The sequence below is a fragment of the Pleurodeles waltl genome, chromosome 4_1 (genome assembly GCF_031143425.1).
Source record: "Pleurodeles waltl isolate 20211129_DDA chromosome 4_1, aPleWal1.hap1.20221129, whole genome shotgun sequence".
In the NCBI taxonomy this organism is placed as follows: Eukaryota; Metazoa; Chordata; class Amphibia; order Caudata; family Salamandridae; genus Pleurodeles; species Pleurodeles waltl.
In genome coordinates, this window is record NC_090442.1 from 559,213,626 (window position 1) to 559,240,653 (window position 27,028).

The window sequence follows — 27,028 nt, forward strand, 5'->3', positions numbered from 1 at the left end:
CATCTGGCCCTTAGTCATTACAGTTATACTAGCACAGTAAATGGTTGCAACAAGAGCACCTGACATGAAACTACAGGCAGAGCCTACATATGCTTCTTCATTTACTACATCTACAGTCCGTTTATCGAGCAGATTGCCAAACTGATCATCGTCTTTGTGCCAGCAGTTAACTTTGCCCTAATTTTAGCAGAGATCTTCTGCACAATACAGAAACAACTCTACAGATGCCTGGTTGGTTTATTGGCTAGTCAACCTTTCTGTCAACGAATCCTCCTTATCTTGCCTTGTGTGAACAAACAATGTATAATTGGAGATTCCGGAGTAACAACAAATATAAATAAAGAACATTCATAAACAATGGAGCGTACTGTTGTTCCCTATTGTATGACGATGGTAGTGCGGTATCCCCTTATATGAAGAGAGGTTCTCTACATTGTTTGCCTGTGTCAGTATAGCGCCTAGACGCGGTGGATTCCCTATTGCATAGCGAGCGCCATACCTCATACTGAGCTGCTTGAAACCAAAATGGAATTCGCGAGGGGCATTTCAGTGAGCTGCACCCACTACTTCCTTCGTCTGATACACTCCGAGCTGACCTGTGACTCTAATCCACCCCCACCGCCGGGAGATCCCGCTCCGGAGATTGTAAGTGTGCCATCATGGCATCCCAGCTGCCTGACAATGGGTACCTGCATAGACCAAGCATGTCTTCTCTCTTCAATGCCACCCCCGCCACCGCCTCCATCCACCTCCAGCTACGTCTTATCAGTCCTTTTGCTGTTATAAATCCCAGATCTAGGAATCTTGTGGTCGCTCTGTGGTATGTTTACGGTCCATAATATGCACATATATTATCAATTTTGATACAGGCACTGATGCACTGATGCCGACACATTGCCAGTTTTCATAATGTCCTGTGATGCATACATTTCCAGTTTTCACTTTTAAGACGTACCAGTTTCCATATTCCCCTTGTGCCTTGCCCATGCACATCGGATAAAGGAGCAGCTAAATCACTTTCAGGGTGTGTACCTTAAATTACCTTATTTGATATTTGACACCATTTAATCTAAATGGATGTAACAAATTGAAATGCATTCTTCGTTGTGTAGTAATACAACCCATAGTAGCGCAAACGTAGTACACATGTAAAGGTCAGTTATAAATGCCAAAGTTCATTGTGAATGTCGAGCGATTGCTTTCAGATTAAAAGTAATATATATGATCGCTCATCTGGTGGTCACCCATCTCGAACAACTACTAATACCGTTCATATTGTGTCGACCTGGAACAGGCTGTATCCTATGTTTATTATCCTGACCCCCAAACACTTGTTCACTATTTTGAGTGGATTTCTCACATTTAATCGGAGCACTCCGAACTGTGTTTTCAAGCGGATGCGGGTTTGTCGGTATAGGCAACCCTCGACTCTATTTCTTTGTTTGCCATTTGATTATTCTTCAGATTGTTTTTTTTTATTTCGCATTAGATGGAGAGAGTCAAAACAGTGTCTTTTCATCGGAGGAGCGCAGCTCCAAGCTCTTCTTGCTGGTAGCTTTGATGTAGTCGGGATGATGAGCATTGCCTGTCCCGGGAGTAACTGGCAGGCTTGTTGCTTGTTTTGAAGAAGCCAATTTGGAAGTGGAGAAAGATTCCTTTGGGGACTTCCCTCTTCTGTGCCCTTTAACCATGAAAAAGTATAAAAGATGCAAAGCGGATAGATCGGAAGAAATATCTTCATTTTTGATTAATTTTGAGCAGTTTTGCAAAGTTTTATACAAAAAAAGTCAGCCTCAAAGCAAGTTCTCCGAATCGACGAAACTAGGCAATTCCCTGAAAATTGTTGCCTTATTTCAGTGTCTTTTTTTAAAAGTTGCGAACAGTCATCTTTAAAGCGTTGGAAAATGCTTTCAAAATAGCACTTAAGGTAGATTTCTTGATTAAAAAGGGTCCTATTTTTTAGTAAGTAGAAGTTTAAAACGGCAAGGCTCGAAGTCAAATTTCTCGAAGACAAGTACCAGAATGTGACATAAAGCTCTCCTAGATTTGTTTACATGTTCATGTATGTATCCATGTATTCATCCTGCTTATTCCACAACATAATAAGGCTCTTTTGCCAAGCAGTCATCCCCCAAAATAGATTCATGGAGGCCCTTTCATTGGCTACATCAGTCCACCAAGTGAGGGCATGAAATGTCATCAAGGCTTGCCGTATTGCTTTTCTAGTTATGTATTGCTGTTTTTTAGTATCATATGCATTAGTTCCGCTTATGCCTTTGTGTCTTTGCAATTGGCATTTGCTACTCGATGACATGGCAGCAGTGCTTCACTCACGAGCAAAGCACTGGCAAGTTCTCATTTGAATACATTTGACTTTTATATTAGATTTAAATATATTAACAACTATTACACTTAAAAAGTGCAGTCTATCGTTTTGTTTTGTTAATTATTACCGACTTCGATGATACTTTTTCATCGACCTCAGAAGGATCGAAGGCTGAGGAGGGCCAGTAGGATTCTTACCTAACACATTCAAGTTATACTCACATCTCTACAAGTTCACTAAACTATTTTTTCAGATGGATTTTAGGAAGCACACACATTTACCTGATGTCGCTGGAGCTAAGGTATAATGTTTAAAACATATGTAGAGCAGAACCGTTCATGCTTTTGTTAAAAGGTTTTCCTATGGACAGCCTGTCAGCCGTTCCCAGACTCAGGAGTCTGGTAGGAAGAAATACCCGGCCGACCTACCTCCCTGCTATTTCCATTTGTAAGAGCTGCAGAAATGAAATGTGCGTTTATGAGAATCATCACACAGAAGTAGTATAAAGACAAAAGCAAATATTCACTTTCTAGAAGACCTGTTGATTATCTGCTCCAACCTAACTCACAGACGTGCATGTCTTTGGACTAATCGTGCCTACTCTACTTTTCACATAGCTCCTCACAGGTCACATTAATGTGCTTTTTATGGCACCCTCTACTCTGGTCTTAAACTGCCACAACGCTATAACAACACTTTCCTTTATTCACAGGTAAGTTTGAAGATATTTGGGCCTTAAGAAATTCCCTAATTGCAGCTAGACTGGGCAGTAGACCTGAAGTTTCACAGACATCGCCAAATCCAACCTCCCACTCCTAACAGTAGTACTGAACGAGCAGGAAGTTTAATCTCTAATATGACAAAGATTGATCACATTCCCCAGTGTCAAGGTTACCAGACTGGCTTATTATTTACAGACCATGCATTCTTAGTCCTCATACATAACCTACAAAACCATACACTATGGGCCTGATTCTAACTTTGGAGGACGGTGTTAAACCGTCCCAAAAGTGGCGGATATACCACCTACCGTATTACGAGTTCCATAGGATATAATGGACTCGTAATACGGTAGGTGGTATATCCGCCACTTTTGGGACGGTTTAACACCGTCCTCCAAAGTTAGAATCAGGCCCTATGTCTTAGTTATCTAGCAGAGAAACTAAACACCACAGGTAAAAACAGAATGCAAAAAGCAAAAACATTCAGCTTATCCATCTCTGGTGCTTCTACATGAATCTACAACCCCATTCCTCCAGCACTCACAAGAACAATCCGTTATATTGCCTTCAAGCATGGTCAGTGAACTGCTCTTCCTCATAGCTCCACCTGTAGGTAGAGTCCTCCTTCCTCTAAACTCCCAACCCCTGTCAGGAGTTCAAGGCCCTCCTCCACCCACAGGCCTCTGTCTGAGGTTCATCCTTGGTGTCTAGTGGGAGAGCTCTGCTTTCCTACTAGGCTGTCCTCTGCATCACTCCTCCTTTTCTCTGCTATGCTCTCTCTTCCGTGTCTGCCCCCTCTGTGCCTCTTTTGCCGTTCGTTCTCTACAATGCTACTTTTCTGACTTTGATCTTTGACTATTCCTTTGCTGTTCCCTCCACTCTGCTCTCTCTCTTTTACTCTTGTTCTCCCCCCTCTCTCTCTCCCTGCCGCTGCTGCCCCTGCGGCCCGCCCCCTCCAGTCCCTCCCGATGCACTCCCGGTCCAGCTGCCCTCACTGACGCCCCCTACTTAATGTCAGCCGCTGTGCAGCCACTGGCGCGCCTAAGGCAAGCCCATCTGCGCCTGTCCGTGCCTGTCCATGCCTGGACCGCATCCAGCGCTGGAACCCCTGGTTCCTACCTCCCCCACCACTGCTACAGCCATTTCCGCTACAACGCCACCACCCTCCACGCACTCAACACCGGCCGCTCTTCCACCTGCCACCAAGCCACCCCACAGCTCACCCGCGTATCCTTCTCCTGCCGGAACTGCACCTTCATCAGCCTCCATGCCAACGATCCACCCACCAAGGCAGGACGCAACCATCTCAGCTTCATCCTACTCAACACCCGCTCCGTCCACAAACACACCATTGAACTTTGGAATCTACTCAATTCAGCCTCCCTAGACATTGCCTTCCTGACGAGATCTGGATGAACCCCTCCTCAGCACCTGACATCGCCATAGCCATCCCGGACAGCTACAAGATTACCTGCAAGGACCATACCAACAGACAAGGTGGAGGCATCGTCCACAAGAATACCCTCAGAATCACAACCACCACCGATGACACCCTAAGCACCACTGAACAACTGCACTTCCAGATCCACACCAACCCAAACACCACCCTCAGAGGGACCCTCATTTACATACCCCCGGCCCCTGACATCAGTTCAGCGACTCCATCACCGACGTCTTCAGCATGCACGCTCTCGCATCCACAGACTACATACTCCTCGGGGAGTTGAACTTCCACCTCGAGAACACCAACAACAACAACTCTACCAGCCGGCTTGACAACCTCGCCAACCTTGGCCTCAAGCAGCTCGTCACGACAGCCACCCAGTTCACAGGACACACGCTTGACCCCATTTTCTCCGCCAGCAAAAACGTCCCCTTCAGCAACACCACCGAACTCCACTGGACCGACCACTGCTGCATCCACCTCTTCTTCGACAAACCCACAACACACCATCGCCGGCAACAGATTCCCCACTGCAGTTGGAACAAGACCAACTGATAACTACCCTCTCCCGGAACCCACCAATTGACACAACTGACACTGACTCAGCATCCCCCAACCTTAGATGATGGATCGACCACTGTGCCAACACTCTCACCAAGATCAAGAAACATTCTAACAGATGCACCGGCAGAAAGGCCTTCTGGTTTCCCGCTGACTTCCACGAATCCAAGCAAACATGCCGAAGACTCGAAAAGAAGTGGCACCAAGATCAGACACTGGACAACCACACAGCCTTCAAGAACGCCATCCACAGTCACCACCAACTCATCCGAACTGCCAAGAGAACCGCCTTCAAAGAACACATCAACAACAACACACACAACTACAAGGAGCTCTTGAACATCGTGAAGGAGCTCTCCAACCCCGGCTCCAACGTCAACGACATCCCACCATCACAAGACCTCTGCGACTCCCTAGCCACCTTCTTCTACCACAAGATCGCAGCCATCTATGACAGCTTCAGTACTCAGACTCCCCCGCCACCCACCGACACCACAGACTCACCAACCACCAGCTTCCTACTCTCCTGGACCCACGTCAATGACAACTACACCATCGAACTCATAAACACTATCCACTCCGGCTCACTATTCGACCCATGCTCTCACCACATCTCCAACAAAGCAAGCTCTGTCATCGCAACCCAACTCTGGAAGATCATCAACAGTTCCTTTGAGACTGCCCCCTTACCAGAGAGCCGGAAACACGCCGAGATCAACGCCCTCCTCAATAAACCTAAGGTGGACCCAAAGGACCTCAAGAACTTCCGGCCCATCTCATCTCCCTGCTCCCATTCCCTGCAAAACTCATAGAGAAAATTGTCAACAAACAACTGACCCGTTTCCTCGAGGAGAACAACACTCTGGACCCATCACAATCCGGATTCCGCAGCAACCACAGTACCGAAACCATCCTCATCGCCACCATCAATGACATCAGGACCATACTTGACAATGGCAAAGCTGCGGCCCTCATCCTCGTGGACCTCTCAGCCGCATTCGATACCGTCTGCCACCACACCCTACACACACGCCTCAACAACGCAGGGATCGGCAACAGAGCCCTGGACTGGATCACCTCCTTCCTCACTGGCAGAACTCAGAGAGTCCGCCTCCCTCCATTCCGCTCTGAAGCCACCAGAATCATCTGCGGCGTACACCAGGGATCGTCCCTCAGCCCAACTCTCTTTAACGTCTACATGGCTCCGCTCGCTAACATTGCCTGATCGTGCCACCTCAACATCGTGTCATACGCCAATGACACCCAGCTGATCCTCTCCCTCAACTAGGACCCCGCCATTCCCAAGACCAACCTCCATGAAAGAATGAAGGCCATCGCCAAATGGATGAAGAACAGCTGCCTGAAACTGAATTCTGACAAGACTGAGGTCCTCATCTTCAGCTCCACTCCCTCCGCATGGGACGACTCCTGGTGGCCTGCCACACTGGGAACCGCACTGACACCCACCCACCACACACGCAAGCTGAGATTCATCCTGGACTCATCACTATCAATGACCCAGCAAGTCAGCGTCATCTCCTTCTCCTGCTTCAAAACCCTCTGCATGCTTTGTAGGATCTACAAATGGATCCCCACTGAAACCAGAAGGATGGTCACCCAAGCCCTCATAAGCAGCAAATTGGACTAAGGCAATGCCCTCTACGCAGGAACCACGGCCAAGCTCCAGAAAAGACTGCGGTGCATACAGAACGCCTCTGCACGCCTCATCCTGGACATCCCCTGCCACTGCCACATCACAGAACACCTGAGAGACCTACACTGGCTCCCCATCAACAGGAGAATCATGTTCAAACTCCTCACCCACACTCACAAAGCACTGTACAACACTGAACCAGAATACCTCAACAGACTGCTCTCCTTCTACACCCTGACCTGACAGCTTCGCTCTCCAGACTTTGCTATTGCCACAGTCTCACACATCCACAGAATGACCGCCGGGGCAGATCGTTCTCCCAACTCGCCTCCAAGACGTGGAACACTCTTCCCACCCACCTCTGTCAGGCACAGGACCTATTGAACTTCAGGAGACATCTCAAGACATGGCTGTTCAAGCAGTAGCAGCCCCTCTCTTCAGCACCTTGAAACCCTCATGGGTGAGTACTGCCCTTTACAAATACTCTGATTGATTAATTGATTTATTGAATGATGAAAATTTTCCAGTTGAGAATCCCAATTGATTTAGTGAGGAGCAACGCCAGAGTTCTAACTCACACAATCTAATTTCCTACAAGAACAATCATAGCAAAAAATGACCTCAAAACCCCTACTTGTGGTAATCATTAAGCAACTCATGATGTTAAACAACACTCTGAAAATGCTTGCAAAATGTAATCTAAGAGGTAAGATTTTAAATTACACAGAAACATGATGACCTCCTTGTGATGTAAATGTAGCTACGCAGTAATGGGTGAGAGAAAGATATTCCTCTTGGTGGTAGACTTGGTGCATGTGTAAAGTAATCTCTTCATCGATTTTTTTGATATTTGTGCAAAAAATAACAAGGAAGGCCATTGCAAAGGTGGGTACTTCATGGGTCACTACACCAGGGGTGCTTTTACTTTGCATGATTTTACAACTACAGTGCCTTCACATCGCAGTTATGATGGTATATAATTTTTTAAACCCCTGCACACTTCCTCATGTTTTCTCAAGAGGTAACCCTGCATAGCCCCTTGAATTGAACACTCGTTTTAGCTTCTATTTGGTAGGTGTTAGAGTATGGTCCAAGGTATCTACCTACTGGCCTTATTACACACATTGAAGTCAGATGGCTAGTGGTGACATGGATTCACTTGTGCCTATCTTTTTTCAATTAAAGGTAATGTCCATATACTAAGTTAGATCTATCACTGGCTTCACACCTCACACACATTGGTATTTATCAATTGTGGTAAAAGAATGTTAAAATTGCTAGTAGAGCACTTTAGGGCTATTTGTAGATGTTCTCAGGTATTCGATTTATGGTAAGAAGGAGTCTGCAAGATGGAGGTTGATTGCTGTCCAAAGAGGGTAAGACCACTTCTTCATACTGTTCCTCAGTAGCTGAGGTAATCTGCACAACCTTAGTTGTTCTGATGTTTCAACCTTAGCCCATGCATCACGGCAGAGACACTAGCTACCTCAACCTTATCATCATTGGTAGGAGTGTTTTTTTTTTTTTTACTTCATGAATTGCAGGTGTGCAAACTGTTAGAGGTGACCCTAGTTTAGATGTACAGGGTCTATATTGAGGTGTATCTGAGCTATGGGGTCTTTCTTTAGGGTGCACTTTCTGTTGGTTGTGAGGCTCTTTTGAGGGTGTCATCATAGTCTTTCTTCTGCCATTCTCTTTTTATTTTTCAATTTGTATTTAGTTTTCAGTAGTGTCTGTAATAAAATTATTTTGTTATTTATAAGGAAAACACAGTGGCTGTAAAGCTACTTAGTAAGTACTGTTTGTTACAATGCTGAGCTGTGAGACTCTCTCCCACATATCTTCCCCCAAGTAAGCCTGGGACTGTTCTGTCTTGCGAACGCTAAAAAGTGGTGCTTGATTCTCAGTTGGAGGACCTGGATTACAGGGGTCTCAGAACACCATTGTCAGTAAAACACTTTTATTACAGTTGGAGGCCCAGAAAACGAAACCCAGTCTGCCCTGGGATACTTCAACCCAGATTCTTACATCCTCCAACAGACAGAAATTGAATTATTTCCATATTGTTGGACTTGGCCCTTTCTTCGGGGTCATTCTCAAAAATTTTGACTTAACCTTTCTTTTTTTGTTGCTGTTTAGGACTCAGCACACTTTACCACTGCTAACCAATGCTAAGGAGCTTGTGCTCTCTTTTAAACATGGTAAAATTGGCTTACACTCAATCGGCACATTTAATTTACTTACACATCCCTACCATCCCTAGAAAAGTGTTATTATTGGTACTCCGGGCCTGCAAATTGAATGATACTAATTGGCTTGCAGCACGTATTATTCCACCCACTTAAGTGGCCCTTGAAAATATGTCCCAGGCCTGACATTGCAGCCTTTGTGAGCAATTATATAGGCCACTTTCTAGGTCTTCCTTTTTAATGCATCCACGTCACCCTTAGGGTAGGCCCATCAAGCCCATAGGGCAGGGTGCAGTGTATTTAAAAAGTATTTCATGTACGATTTAGCTTTACATGCCCTGATCGTGAAAAAGCTCTTAAATTTGTTCTTCACTACAGAAAGGCCTACCTCTCCCATAGGATAAAAATGGGTTGCTTATTAAATTTGATAAATAAGAACATTTGTGTGGCAGCAGGTATGAATGTCATATTTACTGTCTAATGAATTGCAATTTAAAACCCTCTTTAATGGTCAAGTCAGATTTTAAGCCACGATCCTGAAAATGAAAAGTTGCTATTTTCTTTTCTTAAACATTTGGTGCCTGCTGTATTTTCCTGGGTCACATGACTAAATATAGTTTTCAGCTGGATTTTGCATGTTTCTCCCAGAGCGCACCACAATAGAGGGTCTGGGTGTTGGAAGGACGTACCATCCTGGCTCAATGGGGGGGCGGAGCTGTCACCTATCACACTTGCACTTCAGAGGCACTGGCCCACTAACACACAAGCACAGCACTGGCACTATCACCGATCAAAACAGTAAGGGGCATATTTATACTCCGTTTGCGCCGAATTAGCGTCGTTTTTTTTGCCGCAAATTCGGCGCAAAACTAACGCCATATTTATACTTTGACGTTAGACGCGTCTAGCGCCAAAGTATGAGGAAAGAGCGTCATTTTTTTGCGTGAACGCCTTCCTTGCGTTAATGAGATGCAAGGTAGGCGTTCCCGTCTAAAAAAATGACTGCGACGCAAATGCGTCGTATTTATACTCCCGGGCAAAAATGACGCCCGGGAGTGGGCGGGGCAAAAAACCCAGCATTTGCGCCGGATTTTAGCGCCTGGGTCAGGGCAGGCGTTAAGGGACCTGTGGGCTCAAAATGAGCCCACAGCTGCCCTCCCATGCCCCCAGGGACCCCCCCTGCCACCCTTGCCCACCCCAGGAGGACACCCAAGGATGGAGGGACCCACCCCAGGGACATTCAGGTAAGTTCAGGTAAGTATAATTTTTTTTTTTTTTATATATTTTTTTGGCATAGGGGGGCCTGATTTGTGCCCCCCTACATGCCTCAATGCCCAATGACCATGCCCAGGGGACATAAGTCCCCTGGGCATGGCCATTGGGCAAGGGGGCATGACTCCTGTCTTTACTAAGACAGGAGTCATGTAAATGGCGTCTGGGCGTCGTTAAAAATGGCGCAAATCGGGTGGAGGCGATTTTTTGCGTCAACCTGACTTGCACCATTTTTAAGACGCCCTAGCGCCATTTTTCCCAACGCCGGCGCTGCCTGGTGTACGTGGTTTTTTTCCACGCACACCAGGCAGCGCCTGTCTGCTTGCGCCAGCTAACGCCATTCAATAAATACGGCGCCCGCATGGTGCTTCAGAATGGCGTTAGCCGGCGCAAAACTTTTTGACGCTAAACTGCATTAGCGCAGTTTAGCATCAAAAAGTATAAATACGGGCCTAAGTACAATATTGTTCTCTAAACCAGTTTATTTAGTACAAATCTGTTTATTTTTAGCTTTTTATGAGTTTAACTATTGCTCAAATCAAGAGCAAATCCTGTCTCCCAATGCTTACAAATCCAGTTTCCTTCAGGGGCAGGTATATGGGTGTGTGAGACAAACATCCAATGAGTTTGTGAGACACTAAGGGGCAGATTTATACTTTTTTGCGTGAAAAAGTATAGCGCCGGCTATTCCAAGACACCGGCCGGCACCATATTTATGGAATGGCGCTAATACCCTGTTAGTGTCCTTGGTAAGGACGCTAACAGGACTGAGGAGGCGTAGGGGGAACCCAGGTTTGTGTACCAAATTATGGCACTACACTGTTTAGAGGCAAAAAAATTGCCTCTAAGCAGTGTGGCACAATTTTCTGGTGCACAACCCTCATGGACATAGCTCCTGTCTTCGCAAAGACAGGAGCCATGCCCACCACCACAATGGCCATGCCCAGGGGACAAGTGTCCCCTGGGCATGGCCATTGGTGCCAGCGCCGTGCAGGGGGCCCCAAGTCAGGCCCCCGAGCGGTGTTGTGAAAAAAACATAAAAATATTTACCCGGACTTACCTGGGAGGGGACCCCCATCCTTAGATGTCCTCCTGGTGTGGGTGTCCCTGGGGCCAGGGAAGGGCTCCTGTTGGAAATTTCCATGATATCCGATCATGGAAATATGCTTACAGGTCCCCTTACGTCTGCCCAGACCCAGGCTTTAAATAATGGCGCTAAGCAAGCTTAGCGCCATTATTTAAGGCCCCCATCTCCCCGTGCTGGATTTTAGCACGGGTGGGATCAATATGGCGCAAATGCCATTTCCTCCTTTTCTGGACGGGAAGGCATACCTTGCATCTCATTGATGCAATGTAGGTTTTCCTCTCCAGAAAATGACGTAAGCTCCATAACTTTGGCACTAGACGTGTCTAGCACCAAAGTATTAATATAGAGTTAGGTTTGCTCTGAATTAGCATTAAAAAAATGACGCTAATTCAGAGCAAACTGAGTATACATATAGGCCAAACTGTCAGGATTTATTCTGGGACATATTCACCCTCATAACTCTTGTCTCATGACTCTTGTGAAATGTTACTCTAAAGCTTCAGAACAAACATGTCCCCAGGAATAGAAATGATTGAAGAATGTGGGCACTACTTGGTCATGTTGTTTAAACACTTTAGTCAATACGAGAAAAGGTACTTGTACCATGAGTGCAGAGAACTAGCATGAGACTTGCCAGTGGCATCCATCTTAAGGTATTGAGTGAAATATCCTCATGGCCCATATAATCTTTGCTGCTATGCAGGTGTTTATACATAGTTGTTGCATCTAGGACTTGTTGCTGGAATCTATTTTCTCAAGTCAACAAAAGGTATCTTGGAACTGTAAACTATATATTGTAGTATTTAGTTTTGATAAAGACCCATCCCTTGGGATTCTGAATTCTATTGCACTTGTGATTCCGCAAGTAGTTACCCATGTGGGTGATGAACTGTGATTGTAAACTTCTTTGGAATTGTATTGGCACACAATTATTATTATTGTCAAATGGTATTTCATTATCAATGTTACTCAATATATGATAACCAGGGTAAGAAACTAAACATGCAATACTAACTAATATTTTTCATGTCACAGCTATTTACTTGTTACTTTCAATGCAAACCCAGCATAAACAGTTACTTCTTAATAGGTGGACCTCTTTACCAACTAAAGACCTCAAATGTTATTCATAGTTATTATATCAACCTTTTACTTCAGCTTACTCTAAAGCTCAGAAGAAGGACTGAGTTTCAATTTATGATAGAGAGTAAAAATACAGAGTTATTTGCTTGTTGGCTTGATATGGCCATGTACACAAATAACACAAGGTGAATCCTATAGCACTTTTGTGGGACAGGTTCAGGAGTAGGGTCCCCAGTGCCTATTGCCGATTGGCATATCAAACATGTCTAAAGTCGAGGTGTCTTATTTAGGAAGCAAAGTGAATCACAATTCAATTCTCAAAGCCACAACATGCAACAACAGTTTTACGTTGTGATTTAGATGGGTGTCTCCAAGCACACGGAATGACACAGCTTCCTCAAGAAGAACCCTGGGAAATGGAACTTTTGGCATTCAATCTGCTTGAAACTGCACACAGGGGTGTATCCCCCCACCCCCCAGTTTACAAGAAAAGATATGCAGAGGATTCTGAGAGGAATTTGCTGTAGACCAATAGTTTCTGTCAAAGTGATGGTAAAATAAAAAGGGTAACCCTTAATAGTTACAAGTCAAGGATCTGGATTTAAAGGACATTTTCACTGTACAGTGAATGTACTCTTTTGAGATGTATATTTACATAGCAGTATACTATAATATACTAAGGTTGCATAAAGTCAAGCATAAGCAGTAAGAAGGTACTCTACTCTTGCATTCTAATTCCACCAAAGTTTCAGTGAATTGCCTTCATATCTCATAGGATATGCTTACATTTTGAATGTTAAAATCCTTATTTCATAAATGGTTAACAGTCTGTATTACAAAATACTATAAAAATAATATTTCCTAATACTGGTTCAAGTAATTATTTGGTGTACTTTCATAAAATGTATATTGCTCATTGTAAGTAAATGCCTCTATTTGTGAGATCATCCCAATTTTTAGCTGGTTTGTATTGCTGGTGTTAGAGACTGCACACTGGATCACCACTCTCCAGTGTCCAGAGCATGTGCTTTGACCCCTGAATGAGGTAGAAATTGGCTAATCCCTGAACGGCATAGTTAACTCACCTATAATGCTGGAGCATGTGATGTGAAAACTACACCCGTGGCGTGGGAAGTTAAATGTCACCTGGTGACTGCAGATCTTATTGTCATCCACTAGTGTAACATGGGAATATGTCTTCAGGCCAACAGCAGTAAGTGTAGCCTAACTGCTACAGTTTACACTTGCAGTATGACCTGTCAAAATAATCCCTTTTGACAGGCAAAATTCCTCCTTTAAAATATTTGATAAGTCACCCTTATGTAGGCCCTGTAGCCCACTAGATATGGTGCATTGTTTTTAAAAGAGGATCATTTAGAAATGTTATGTTGCCATATCCCTTCAGTGACATGGTCTCAAAAGCTATTTTCACTGTGAAAGGTCCTGACTGTCCTAATAGGAAAACTAGAGTATACATTATAACGTTAACTCTTCTGTCTCAGGTTTCAGACCAGCTCTAAAATTTCTTCAACCAGTAGTTTTAGTAATCCTTCGACACAATACCACATTGAAGTTAGATTTTTAATATATATTTAGGAAAGATAACTTTTATAAAGTTGTCTTTTTCCTGTCTGAAGCTTCTGGAAGCTAATTTGCATTAACTCTCCACCAGCTGCCCAACCAGTCCTGCACCTAATAAGTGATGAAAACATTTTCCAGAGAAGGAACAATGGCCTGGGTGTGGTTAAGTATTTTCCCCTTGCAGGATCCCTAACTATGGTAGACCTAGGAACTTCATTAACTTGTTTTTCACAGGTTAATCTAAGGTGAGAGCTGAAGAAAATATCACTTTCTTCCTCCAGCCAGGCTAGCACCAAACACAGTGGGAGGGAAGCTACCCTCAGAACCATTTTTTTGTGGCCACAAAGAAAACAACTGGTAATTTCCCTGGCTGTCAGTGAGACCGGATCCTCGGGGTTTGTGCCTGTTCCCAATATGTCCACCTCTTGGCAGCTCCAAACTCTACTAGCTATTGTAGCACAGAGTTAAAGAATGGCCAAGTGGGGGATGGGGTTTTAGGTTGGGAACAGCGGGGAAGGAAACCTGTGGAAGCAAGAGTTAAGAACACAATAGCAAGGTTATTCACATTAATCTTCATGAACTTTGTTTTAATTATCTATATTCTAATAACATGAGAGATCAAGAACTTTTTAGTAACGTGACCTTTTTAACTCTGGATAACTGGAAATAAAAGAAGGATTACGCAGACTTTCATATGAGCGTTTTCAAAATAACATCTTCTTATAATCATATACTCTGAACACTGAACTCTCTCAAGTTAGTCCTTAGAATAGCAATTACGTCATAACAAAAATCAATGAGTACATTTGTTCCCAAAGAATTAACTGCTATAGGATTCATAAATGATACTGTAGAAGAGGTAAACTGACTGAACTTGTTTTGTCTAGAAGGATCACACTCTGTTTGGTCTGAGTTTCAAGATTCAATTGCCCAGAAAGTATTGCGCACCTTATTGCCAGACTGCGCATCAAGACTCAAATACCTGAAATGAACGCGCACTCTGCCGATCTGAGCTGCAAGGTTTAATTGCCAAGAATGAATCACGCACACTGTTGCCGATTCAACCATCAAGATTCAAATGCCTTGAAATGATTGCGCCCTCTGCCGATCCGAACTGCAAGGGTTATTTGCCAAGAATGAATTGCTCACACTGTTGCCGATTCAACCATCAAGATTCAAATGCCTCGAAATGATCGCGCACTCTGCCGATCCGAACTGCAAGGGTTAATTGCCAAGAATGAATCGCGCACACTGTTGCCGATTCAACCATCAAGATTCAAATGCCTCAAAATGCTTGCGCACTCTGCCGATCTGAACTGCAAGGGTTAATTGCCAAGAATGAATTGTGCACACTGTAAATCACAAGGTCAAAACTCAAAAGCTTCTAGAAACGTAGTTGGGGGCCTACCCCGACCTCCGCCTTACTGCCCTGCTTGAAAATCAGCAAAATAATGTGGACAGGGCCAGGTCAATGCCTAAGTAGGCCTCCAGAACAGGAGTTCATGGAAATGCTGATGCTCTGCAAATGGGACCTCTGAATAGTGAGCACGTGGAGCTGGGCTGGGTCCCTTAAATAGACCCAAGACCCGCCCACATGGCAAACCCAACCAGGCTGCAGTAAAGGAGTCTATAAAGGCTCAGAATAGGGACCACACCCTAACCACACTCTGTATTCCTGCAGCAAAGCCTTGAAAATGAACAATGCATTACAAACAGCATTAATGACATTTCAAGATAAATACCTGCAATGCAAAAGGTAAATATACAATATCAACACATAATGCATGAATTATTACATTGCATAAGGTTTGTCATTTTGCATTATGCTGCCCGTAGAGCGCCCACTGTCCTGGTGTTGACACTGGCTATATCTATGGGTAAGCAGAAAGTCTCTGCACAACAAAGGAAAGTCCCTCATTTTGCTTTTTGGGAGTGTGGTGAGCTGTAGGATTGTTTGTAGTAGGGCAAATAGGAACTACTGTAAAATGGGTAGGGATGCCCAGGTGATCTTAGGGAGGAGCCAAAAAGTCACCCCCAACAACTAGCTAGTGATTCCATAAATATGACACCCCAAGTCACACTCCTCAGAATACTCTCTGAACCTTTGTAATAAGGAAAGGGGACTACACTTGATATTTGAAATGTGTGAGGGGACATCAAATGCTCTACCTGCTTCCATTTGTACTCAGGAAAAAGAGGTATACTGCAAGGGTCTGTTGGCTGACCTTCTGTATTGTTAAGGGATCACGACAAGCTTCTGGAAGGCTTTTCCCTGAAGTGTTGAGCTGACTAGGGTGTCAGGACCTGAATAAGACACTGTTAGTGTCCTCTTCTGGATCTTGACCCCCAACTGCTGTTCTTGGGCAACTGGGGCCCTTGGCTGTGTCTAACTTGACTTCTCCTAACAATTCTGAGAAGTTATGAATTTTCAGACTTCCATACCTCCAGAGGGCTGGGACAAACACCCATGCCAATCCACCCAAGATGAGACTTTGCTGGACTGCAAGAAACAGGTTTATTCTACTTGGAGCTTATTTGCGGCAGAAAACTAATGTCAGCAGGCTCTTTGCAAGAAAGTAACTAGACTTTTGGGACTTATCAGATACAGCCTATAACTCTGATCCACTAGATGAATCTCAGGTCTAAAAAGGAGATTAGATCAGAACAAAAACATTTTTGACTGGGTTTGGGTGCCAAAAGTATCTGGCCCATGCAAGGACTTTCCTGGGCCTAAATTTGAATTTTCCCACTCAGAGCTATTTCAGCCATAACCAGTGACTTCAAGAGGACTATGTCCAGGAACTATTCTACTTCCTCGGATGCAGCTTACAACTATGCCCCTTTGGATGGTTTCACCTTTCTTTTCAGAGATTAAATCCCAAGGTAAAATCTCTGACCAGAATGAACCTGGTTTCAGCATTCGACCTGTATTGTATCACAGTCAGCCTGAAAGCATTCCTTGCCTTCATCTATAGCAACCATAGACATTCATGGGCGCTTAGAGCTCTGGGGCCAGATGTAGGAAACTTTTGCGAGTCGCAAATGGGTCGCTGCGCTGTTTGCGACCTCGCAAAAAGCGAAATGGGATGTACAAATCCCATTTCGGAGAACCAAATAGCGATGCGACCCATTACCGACTCGCAAAAATTGCGTCTCGATTTTGCGACTCGCAATTACAAAGTTGCAAATTGCGAGTCGCAAACCGAATGCACAAGGCAGTCGTAAATTGCGATTAGTTGCAAAAGGCCCGTTTTGCACACCCAGCTTACCACTGATTCCAAACAGGTGGTAACCAGAACCAAAGTATAAAAGGAGACCCAGAAGGCATCTGGGTTACACAAAATGGCTGCACTATATGTGATTGCATGGAGGAGGACAGTCCAGGCTGCCCAGCAGAGGAGGAGGAGGCAGAGACAGGGGAGGATATACCGAACCAGACACTATTTCAACAAACTGAGGATGAGATTTATGATAAATATAGACTGAGCAGCACAGTTATCCTAGAGATCATTGAACTGCTGAAACCTCAGCTAGAACGCCAGACAATGCGTGGCTGCGCAATCCCCACACATGTACAAGTGCTATGCTCACTGCACCTCTTGGCCTCGGGCAGCTATCAGGGGGTGATTGCAGTGGCAGGTGGGGTATCCCAAAGTGCCCTTTTAAAATTCTTCAGACGTTTCCTAGATGCCATACTCGCACACATGTCCAGATATATATACCTTCCCAGGAATGAGGCAGAAATTAACAGCACCAAGTTGGACTTCTACAGATTTGCCATCTTCCCCCATGTAATAGGGTGTGTGGACGGGACACATATACCAATTTGCCCACCTGCAATAGGAAATGTACCCACTCACTAAACATCCAGGTGGTATGTGACACCCACAATGTCATTACTGACATTGTGGATAAATATCCAGGGAGTACACATGATGCATACATATTCAGGCACAGTGGGATACACCAACACCTAGAACATGGGGAATTCGGCAAAGGATATTTATTAGGTACTGGCGAGTACACTCTGATGCCTCAAATACATGTTACAGCGTAACCCTGTGATGTCCTGCTAATTTTGCCTCCTTTGTCAAACAGGTGACAATGCATATGCCCTGAGACCATGGATACTCACCCCATACCTAACACTTGCCAATCAGAATGAGAGGCGATACAACATTGGACATTGGCGGACCAGAGCTGTAATAGAGAGGACGTTCGGCTTGTTGATGTCATGATTCCGATGCCTGCACAAAAGTGGAGGAGCACATCAGTATACCCCGGAAACAGCATGCAAGATCGTTGCTACTTGGGCCATCCTACACAACATTGCCACCAGACGTGGGCTATATCTCACCCCTGATGACACAGATTCGAAGGATGAGGAGCAAGAGCCACTACCACATCGACAGCCTAGGAATTGAAGCATCACAATGGAGGGCAGACAGAGACGGAACCACAGTGCAACCCACTACTTTGGCAGGTACGTGGCAAACGTGACAACACTCACTAATGTAAGACACACATAGCCCATTTGTGTAGTTCAACAAATTATGCCTTTAATTTCAGGAATATAATGAGGAAACTATAGTCAACTAAACTGCATAAAGAAAGCAAAAAGTATGGTCTGACACATTTAGTTCATGTGCCTCTGTCACAGCACATATTGGTGGCTCACAGCCTCCTGCGACTATGGTCACCATGGCTCAATCCAGGTTGGTCCCCTGATCCTTGGCGGGCACTGCTACTCCGCAAGATTCGTGCATCAGTGGCAGACACACTGCTGACACTGGAGATCTCCTCGCTATCCTGCAGGGTATCGCCAATGCCCCTTGCTGCCTGGCTGGTCTCTAGCAGGTCCACTGCGAAGCTGATGCGCACAAGTCCTCTTGCCACATCACCTGCAAAATGGCCAAGTTCGACCTGCAGCTTCACTGTGCGCCTTGACAGGCAGGTTGTTGTGCTAGCAAGGCACCCTATTGAAACACTTAGGCGGTCATTCTGGCTTTCCCGCTGGCCCGACGGGCGCCCGCCAAAGGAGCGCCCGGCGGCCCAGCGGGAAAGGCCCTGCAACACAGTGGCCGGCTCCGAATGGAGCCGGCGGTGTTGCAGGGGTGCGACGGGTGCATTGGCACCCGTCGCGATTTTCACTGTCTGCAAAGCAGACAGTGAAAATCTGTATGGGGCCCTGTTAGGTGGCCCCTGCACTGCCCATGCCAGTGGCATGGGCAGTGCAGGGGCCCCAGGGGCCCCAGGGGCCCCACGACACCCGTTCCCGCCATCCTGGTTCTGGCGGTGAAAACCACCAGAAACAGGCTGGCGGGAAGGGGGTCTGAATCCCCATGGCGGCGCTGCAAGCAGCGCCGCCATGGAGGATTCCCTGGGCCAGGGGAAAACCAGCGGGAAACCGCCGGTTCCCCTTTTCTGACCGCGGCTTTACTGCAGCGGTCAGAATAGCCCTGAAAGCACCACCAGCCTGTTGGCGGTGCTTCCGCTGCCCTCCGCCCTGGCGGTCAGAGACCTCCAGGGTTGGAATGAGGGCCTTAGTCTGTCCAAACGAGCAGCAGTGTTGCGCTCCCTGTGCCTTGCTTGTGCCCTGTCTGCCACCATTTCCCTGACCAAGTTGTCTATGTAAGAGGTAAGGTTTGCCATGTTTGCTTTCATAGTAGTGAACTGGTTGTCCACATTAGCAAAACCCTGGGAAAGTGTGTTCTGCAGTCTGGTCAGGTTACGATTCATCAACCACATGTGTCTGTTTTGCAGCCGGTGACATTGCAGTAAGGATGCCTCCAGTCCCAACAATTGTTCATCGGTGACATCCTCCCCATGCGCTGACTGCATTGGGCATTGCCATCTACGCACAGAGCCATCTGACCTATGTGGTCGACTCTCCCTCATCATTGGCCCCAGTGTCACGTTGGCGGCCTCTAAACCCAGATCAGGATCATCCATGTCCTCTGGTGCATGTTGTATGGGTGGTGTTGTCATGCACTCCCCCGCAGTTTCTGTGGCAGCCTCCTCTTGTGTATGTGTGGCTGGTTCCCTTCCCTGCACAGTGGTGCTGTTGGTGGGTCCTTGTGGGAGACCTCTGGGACACAGGGGAAACACTGTCATTGCCTCACATTTGTTTGATGCCTCAGAATACAAACTTCTCTATATTTGGACTACTGTACTACATTGCCCATAATGCACTGTTCTATAGGTTGCAAAATGGGAATGGAGCTAATCTGGAGGTGCGTGCTTATGTGTACTGTGGTTGTGTGCATGGTGCATAGGGTGGTGTAAATACGTTATTTTTGGTACTTACTTTTGGATGTTCCTGGTGCTGAACTGTCAAGGTCTCCAATGCCAAGTACTGCCTCTGGCTTCAGAGTGGTCTCCACCATGGTTTCGATGGCTGTAGGGGGTGGTACTGTAGATGACCCTCCTCCAGTGCCATGCATCTCCCTCATACGCTCAGCCACCCTTTCCTTGGTCCTGGAGCAGAGGTCATACCACCTTTTGCGGACCTCATCTATTGTGCGGTGGCTGACTCCAATTGCATTAATTTTGTTCAGGATGTCCTGCCAGATTTTTTTCTTTTGGCTGTCAGGGACACTCATTGCTGCCTTTCCAAACAACACATCAGGTGCAGGCAACACTCCTCTATTAGCACCTCCAACTCCTTCTCTGAAAACATTAGTTTTCTTTTCCTGCCAGCACTGGGTGTCTCCTTGTCCTGAGATGCCATTGTTGCTGTAGCTCCTCTCACCTGGGTGTGAATCTGCAGTTTGGGCTGGGTTGGCTCCTCCCTGTTCCATGGGGTTACTTCCTGGTTCTGATGTCATCACTCAGAACTAGGAAGTGGGTTTTTCAACATTTTATTTGCACCTGCGTGCAATTTGCGAGTCAGTCGCAATTTGTGACTCCGGACCACACCCTTGTGCAATTTGCGACCTCGCAAATTGCGAAGTAGCAAATAGCTACTTCGCAAATGCGAGGTCCCAAATTGCAGTGCGACTCTGCACCGAATCGCTATTTGGTATAGCGATTTTTCTTGCATCTCGTTTTGTGAGTCGGAAATAGCGATTCGCAAGGAGTCGGTATTTCCGACTCGCAAATTGTTTTGTTCCTACATCTGTCCCTTAAGGTGTTATTTTTCTAAAATCTTCTAAAATTTATGTTCCTGATTCTCACTATTAGATCTTTGTTATTTTGGCATCATTTTGTTTATTGCATTTTAATTTATTCTTAGACATTAGAGTAGGCTTTTTGTTGCATTGTATTTTTCACTTTTTACTTGCTTCAGTACTTCTCTTCTAAATGCTTTATACATTTTCACTAAGTTAAGCCTGTCTGCTCTTGGCCATAGCTTCCACAGGTTGAGCTTAGGGTCTAGTTGTTGAAACCTTTGCCTGGACCTAACAAGTTTGTGGCTTTCTTATTCGTAATGGACTACCATCAACCCCAATCAATAATTTACTTTCTTACTCACATTTCATGTCTTGCAGATATTCTGATATTTGATAGCTAACACTAATACCCAAAACAAGTCTATCACTCATTCTGTTCCTTTTTTCTGGATGTGTGGGGGAGTTTTTGGTTCAGTCTAAACAACTTGAATGCATGTTGCGGATAAATGCAGTGTTCTGTCCCTGGTCATTGATGGTTTTTCTTATTAGGATCTTGGGTTCTCTCCTACAGTGGCTCTGAAAAATGGGCCAAATACAACCATTTCTACACTTGACTCACAGGGTAGTGATGATGAGCAGTTACTGGCTTCCTAGGGAGGTAATGTGAGGGGCAAGTGCTCAGACTTTAACAGTCAGAGGTGGCATCAGGCCACAATCAAGATCATTGCCTTCTAGATAGGCCCAGGTATTGGAACTACTAACATGCTTAACACAGACTTTTTAAGACATGATCATGACATTACACTACTAAAATCATCATCTGTTGAACCCAAGCTGTATGCAGAAATCTGTATGATTTTGCCAAGAGAAGCATTCCGTCACCTTACTCTATAGCAGAACAACAAGGTCACACATGACCACTAATACTAACATCTCCATAGTTATCAAGAGGCTCGGGATCAATAAGGAGGAGAGATACATCATTTATTTCAGCACATCCAATTACAAGTGTACCCAGATCAGGGGATGACTACTGAGACGCGCTGATGCTGCTGTTTGTCCTGACACATCAGGCCACCTCCTAAGAAAAAAGCTGCAGGGCAGGACTTGATTCAACAGACCGGATGAGATAGCATAATTTGTGTCATTGATGGGAAAGGGGCGGGGCTTACAAGCACCTTAAGTCCCTGTGCAAGGCCTGCAACACCCCTGCATATGACAGCTATTTTGGGTCACTCCGGTCTCCAAATGATGAGGTCAGATTCCCCAGTGATTGCAGTCATTTTGAATACTAATTTAATAAAAAGAGAGTACTTAACACTGTGTACCCCCACCCCCAGGTGGCATGTGCTGCAGCATTGTTTCCTTGATAATACTGGGAATTCTGGTGCAATATTAAATACATCTCAAGCCAGCATCCCTCCACATTAAGTGCTAGCTAGCTATTTGCCCACCTTATGGAGTATGATTATGGAGATCTACCAGGTCTACAATTGACGAGTTAAATACAACACCTACTTAAGTAAAGGCATAAGTTTGTTTAACATGAAAGGCCAGCTACTATTTTTCAAAGCGGCAGCTATTGGAAGAGGAGGGAAAATGACAATGGCAGGCATGTCTCTAGACACTCTCATGGCTTAATTACAAATTCTCAAACTTTCAATGACTGCAGCTGAAGAAGCCACAAGAGATATGAACAATGAATTTAAAACAATGCACTTGGGGATGGCAAGCTTTAAACAATGGATGGATAAATCGTGGTTACCTTTGAGACACAACATATGCATACCCATGACGTAGTAGATGAACTTTGGAATAGATAGAAGTGGTCAAGACAACGTCAGACTCTCCAGCATACCATTAGAAAGGGCACATAGACTCAGATGGAATTACCAAATAGGAAAACAATTGCTACAGCCAATTGTATTTTGCTTCTTGCTACACTAACAAGATCACTCACTCTTTTAACATTAAAAAAAGAAAGACACCTATGACTACAGAGGCACAAAATATCTGTAAATCAGACTACTCCTATGATACACACTTGATCCAGAAGACATGTCTTGTACTACCACAGCTTCTGAGGAAGCAGAAAGCACTGCATAGCCTACTAGACCATGCAACAATGATAGTAACCTTAGATGGTTAAACTAGAGAATTCCATGACACTAACCATCTGGAAAAATATATACTGGAGCTTGATAATAGCTGCATGGAGTTTGATGTTCAGACGCTACATCAGGGTGGGTTATGCTGAACCTTCTTCTCACAATAGACAGGGGGATATTCCTTGTGCCGTGGATACTCACCAACTCCTTCCTGCTCCACCTGGCCAAGAGATCATTTTTAAGACCACAACCTGAAAATAAATATGTAAATAGACACAAGCAAATCAAGATTGCCTTTAAACAGCTAAGCATGGCATGACGAAATACTACCACTTTACTACTTACTTGAATGAACCATAAGTTTTCAAATGATAATTCAACGGATAAGGAACTACTATGTTCCTGACCATGGTTTACTACTCTCTTAGTCTTAGTGCACCGCCACGAGGGAAGGGAGACATGCGTACTTAAAGGTAAACCTGAGAGTTGTGTAATAGCATGTGAAATACAACACAAATATTCGGTCTTTATGCCCCTTCAGTTGGATATTTCTGACCCTTGGTGACTATCTATACTATTTTTCATTATTGCACTTTAGCCCAGAGACAATATCAAGCTCCTCACCAATTAAGAAATTGTCTGTGGAATAAGTGATACCATTTCACCATGAGCATCATAAAGATTACTCTCTCTTGTATGAATGAATATCAACAGTCTGATCTCTGTCATCAAGCAGAAAAACTACTGATCTATTTAATGTCTAATAAATCAAATTGTGTTTTCCTCTATTAAAATTCACCTTACTGAAAAATTATTGGAAAAGCTTAAAAGAGTTTGGGTTGACAAAGTTGTATCATGATCAAGCTTCACACATTAAGATAGCCATTGAACTCCGAGTTAAGCACTGTATAGGAAAGAACGTTGGCAGTCCTTATACATAAACATCTGCTGGTGAGATTACTGATGAACTGATCTAACTCAGAAGACAGCTCAAAACTAATCGTACAGGTCAGTACAATCTTTTTTGGATCCTCTTATGTTCTAGTGAATATATATATATTTTTTTCAAATCTGAATAGGCTACGCCTTGAATTGGGACAAACCATGCTCTTACTGAACCTCAACATTGGCCCATAGTTAGACAATTCTAGCTTCATAGGTGTCAGAAATACAATGAACCCATATGTAAACAAATCTACCTATCCAGATCTCAAAAATTCCATGGACAGAGGTATTCTTAAGGACCTAGTGTACAACCTTTTCTTACTAGAATATTGGTGTTTATTATATCACCCAAAAGACAGTGACTACGCTGTTCTAACTTGTCCCCATGGAAGAGAGATAAGAATAGAATACTTCTTAGTAAACAATATTATTTTTCCAAAGATTCGTGACATCTCCCTCCTAATGACAACAATGTTGGATGATACCCCAACCCATCTACCTCTAGACATTCAAATCATGAAATCAAAATAAAAAAAGACCTAGAGGTTGAATGTTCTACATTATAGCCAACCCAACAAAAGAAAGATGTAAACAAACACATTTAAGATTACATAGAATTTGGTAATAATATGTAAACCTCCATTCAGACCCTGTGGGCCATGGGAAAAAAAAAACTATCAGGGGCTTAATGAGGAACAGCTCTAGAATCAAAACATGTCCAAAACCAGAATGCGAACCTGGAATCTTACAGCAGTACTGTAAACAACACTTAGAGGACAATCTAAGATTGCAATTCCAGAAGAAATATGAACTAAATATCCTGTTTACAGTTGTGCAGAAGACACACCTCTATTTGGGGGACACATTATGAACAAAAAAATGAAGCATAGAGACTCCTTGTGATGATGGTTGAGATGCTGCTATTACTATCCCCAATACAAAATGGGTGTAAGTAACAATTAGACTCAAATGTAGATAGCTCAAATTATATCCTTGGTTCTGGAGCAACTCCTTTCGGTGTGGATTTCAGTCCATTTAGCAAATACTCCTAAGCAGGCACAGCAGACTACGTGCATGCCTCAGTCTCTTTTTTGGAGGTACAGGCCGAGCCCCATGGTTTAACTCCTAGTTGTTCCTCGAAGTCTGGGCTGTATACTGGATGTGGGTAGCTCTATTCCACACTCAAGAGATGAGTCATCTTTTGCATGGACCACAGGAGCAGCCTTCATCAGAACAAGGTGTGCAGGACAAAACTCAGTGAAGTGGTATTATGCATCAATACCAGTCTTCTGCACCACCAGTTGCCTATAGGCCAGATCCCTCACAGTGGTGTTACTGGGACAGTTGTGGCCACTATGCTGATCAGTGCAAAAAGAACAGATGATGGACAGAATGTTGAACAAATCAAACATTCACCCTCAGTCACAGATCTGAGTTAAATCCATCATTTTGCTTGCCATGTAATACCATTCTACTTTGGACCCAGCCATATGCAAATCAGTCTTGACCCTGCACCCCATGGGAGCAGTCCAGCCCAAACTCCTAGGCCAGGTCCTTCCTAGAATAGAAACAAGCATCCTGGGACCGCTTCTGGGTATCACCCCTCATCAGCCAGGGTAGTTTGAATCCAGTGGCATGGTGAGTATGGGATCCACGTCTTGGCATACCCTTCACAACTTAGGGCTACAAATGCAAAAAGAGCTGATGATGGATGGAATGCTGAACAAATCAACCATCCACCCTCAATTACAGATTTGGGTTAAATCCATTGTTTTCTTTGATTGCCATGCCATTCTAGTTTGGGCACAGCCATATGCAAATCAGTCTTGACCCTGCCCCTTAAGTGAATAGTTCAGCGTAAACTGCCAGGTAAGGTCCTCCCTGGACCATAAACAAGCATCCTGGAACCAGTTTCGGGGTATCACCCCACATCAGGCAGGCTAGCTTGAATCCAATGGCACAGTGAGTGTGGGACCAACAACTGGGTATACCCTTCCTACTTGGGGGTGAATGTTTGAAGGAAAAGTATGTAAAGTATGTAAATACCAAACAATCTTAAAGTAAAAACTGAAGTTTTGAGTTTTCAAAACTTCAGTGCAAAAATTGTGGAAAATTATGGAAGTCAAAATCTGTGAGTGGGGCAAGGTCAAGGCAGTGGCCATTGAATGTCCCTCAAAGTTGGATACATCATCTTCACACTTACATTAAGCTATTGGTTTTGGTGCCTAAAACTCTGAGTGGGCTAACCTGGATTTCTTAGCCGCTGAGGCTGCATTGTGCCTGCGATGTATTAGCCCTCTTGCTCTGGTTTAATGTTTTACCTTCAAATTTAGTAACATTTTTGAAAGTTTAACTCCTTCAGTCGATCAAAGGCTGGAAGTCACAGCCAGGCAGGGCCCAGGAGGCTACATACCTTTTGCTTCAGATCCACTAATCCAGTTTTTGATATAGCAACAAGCTCAGAGTAGCACAAACCTGGATTTCTTGCCTTCTTTGAATGTGTAATCTCTAGGCATATTTCAGCATGTCTTGTCGCGGTCCTTTAGAAGGGGAAAAAAATGACTAAGGCCCAACTTTTTTAATGTTATGGGAATGTTCACCCTCATTTGTCTTGCAGTTCTCAGTTTCTTAGGGCAGACTTTTAGGCACCAGGTCTCTCTCCTTTGCGGTCTCATTCAGAGCCCATTCCACAGTACTCAGCCACGTCTTCTTGAAATGATAAATCCTTCTGTTCTTGTGTCTCAGAAATAGGAAAACAGGAGGCTAACCACTTAACCCCTTGAGAGGAAATTTAGTCCCTAGCAGCAAGGAGTCACTGAGTCTATGTAGGAGTCCATTTATTCTAGTAGATATTCAAATGGAGTCTTCCCAGGTCTGAGAATGGTGTGAAGACTTATTCTATGCACTAGTCCGTGACTGGAGAAATCCTACCACCCAATCCTAA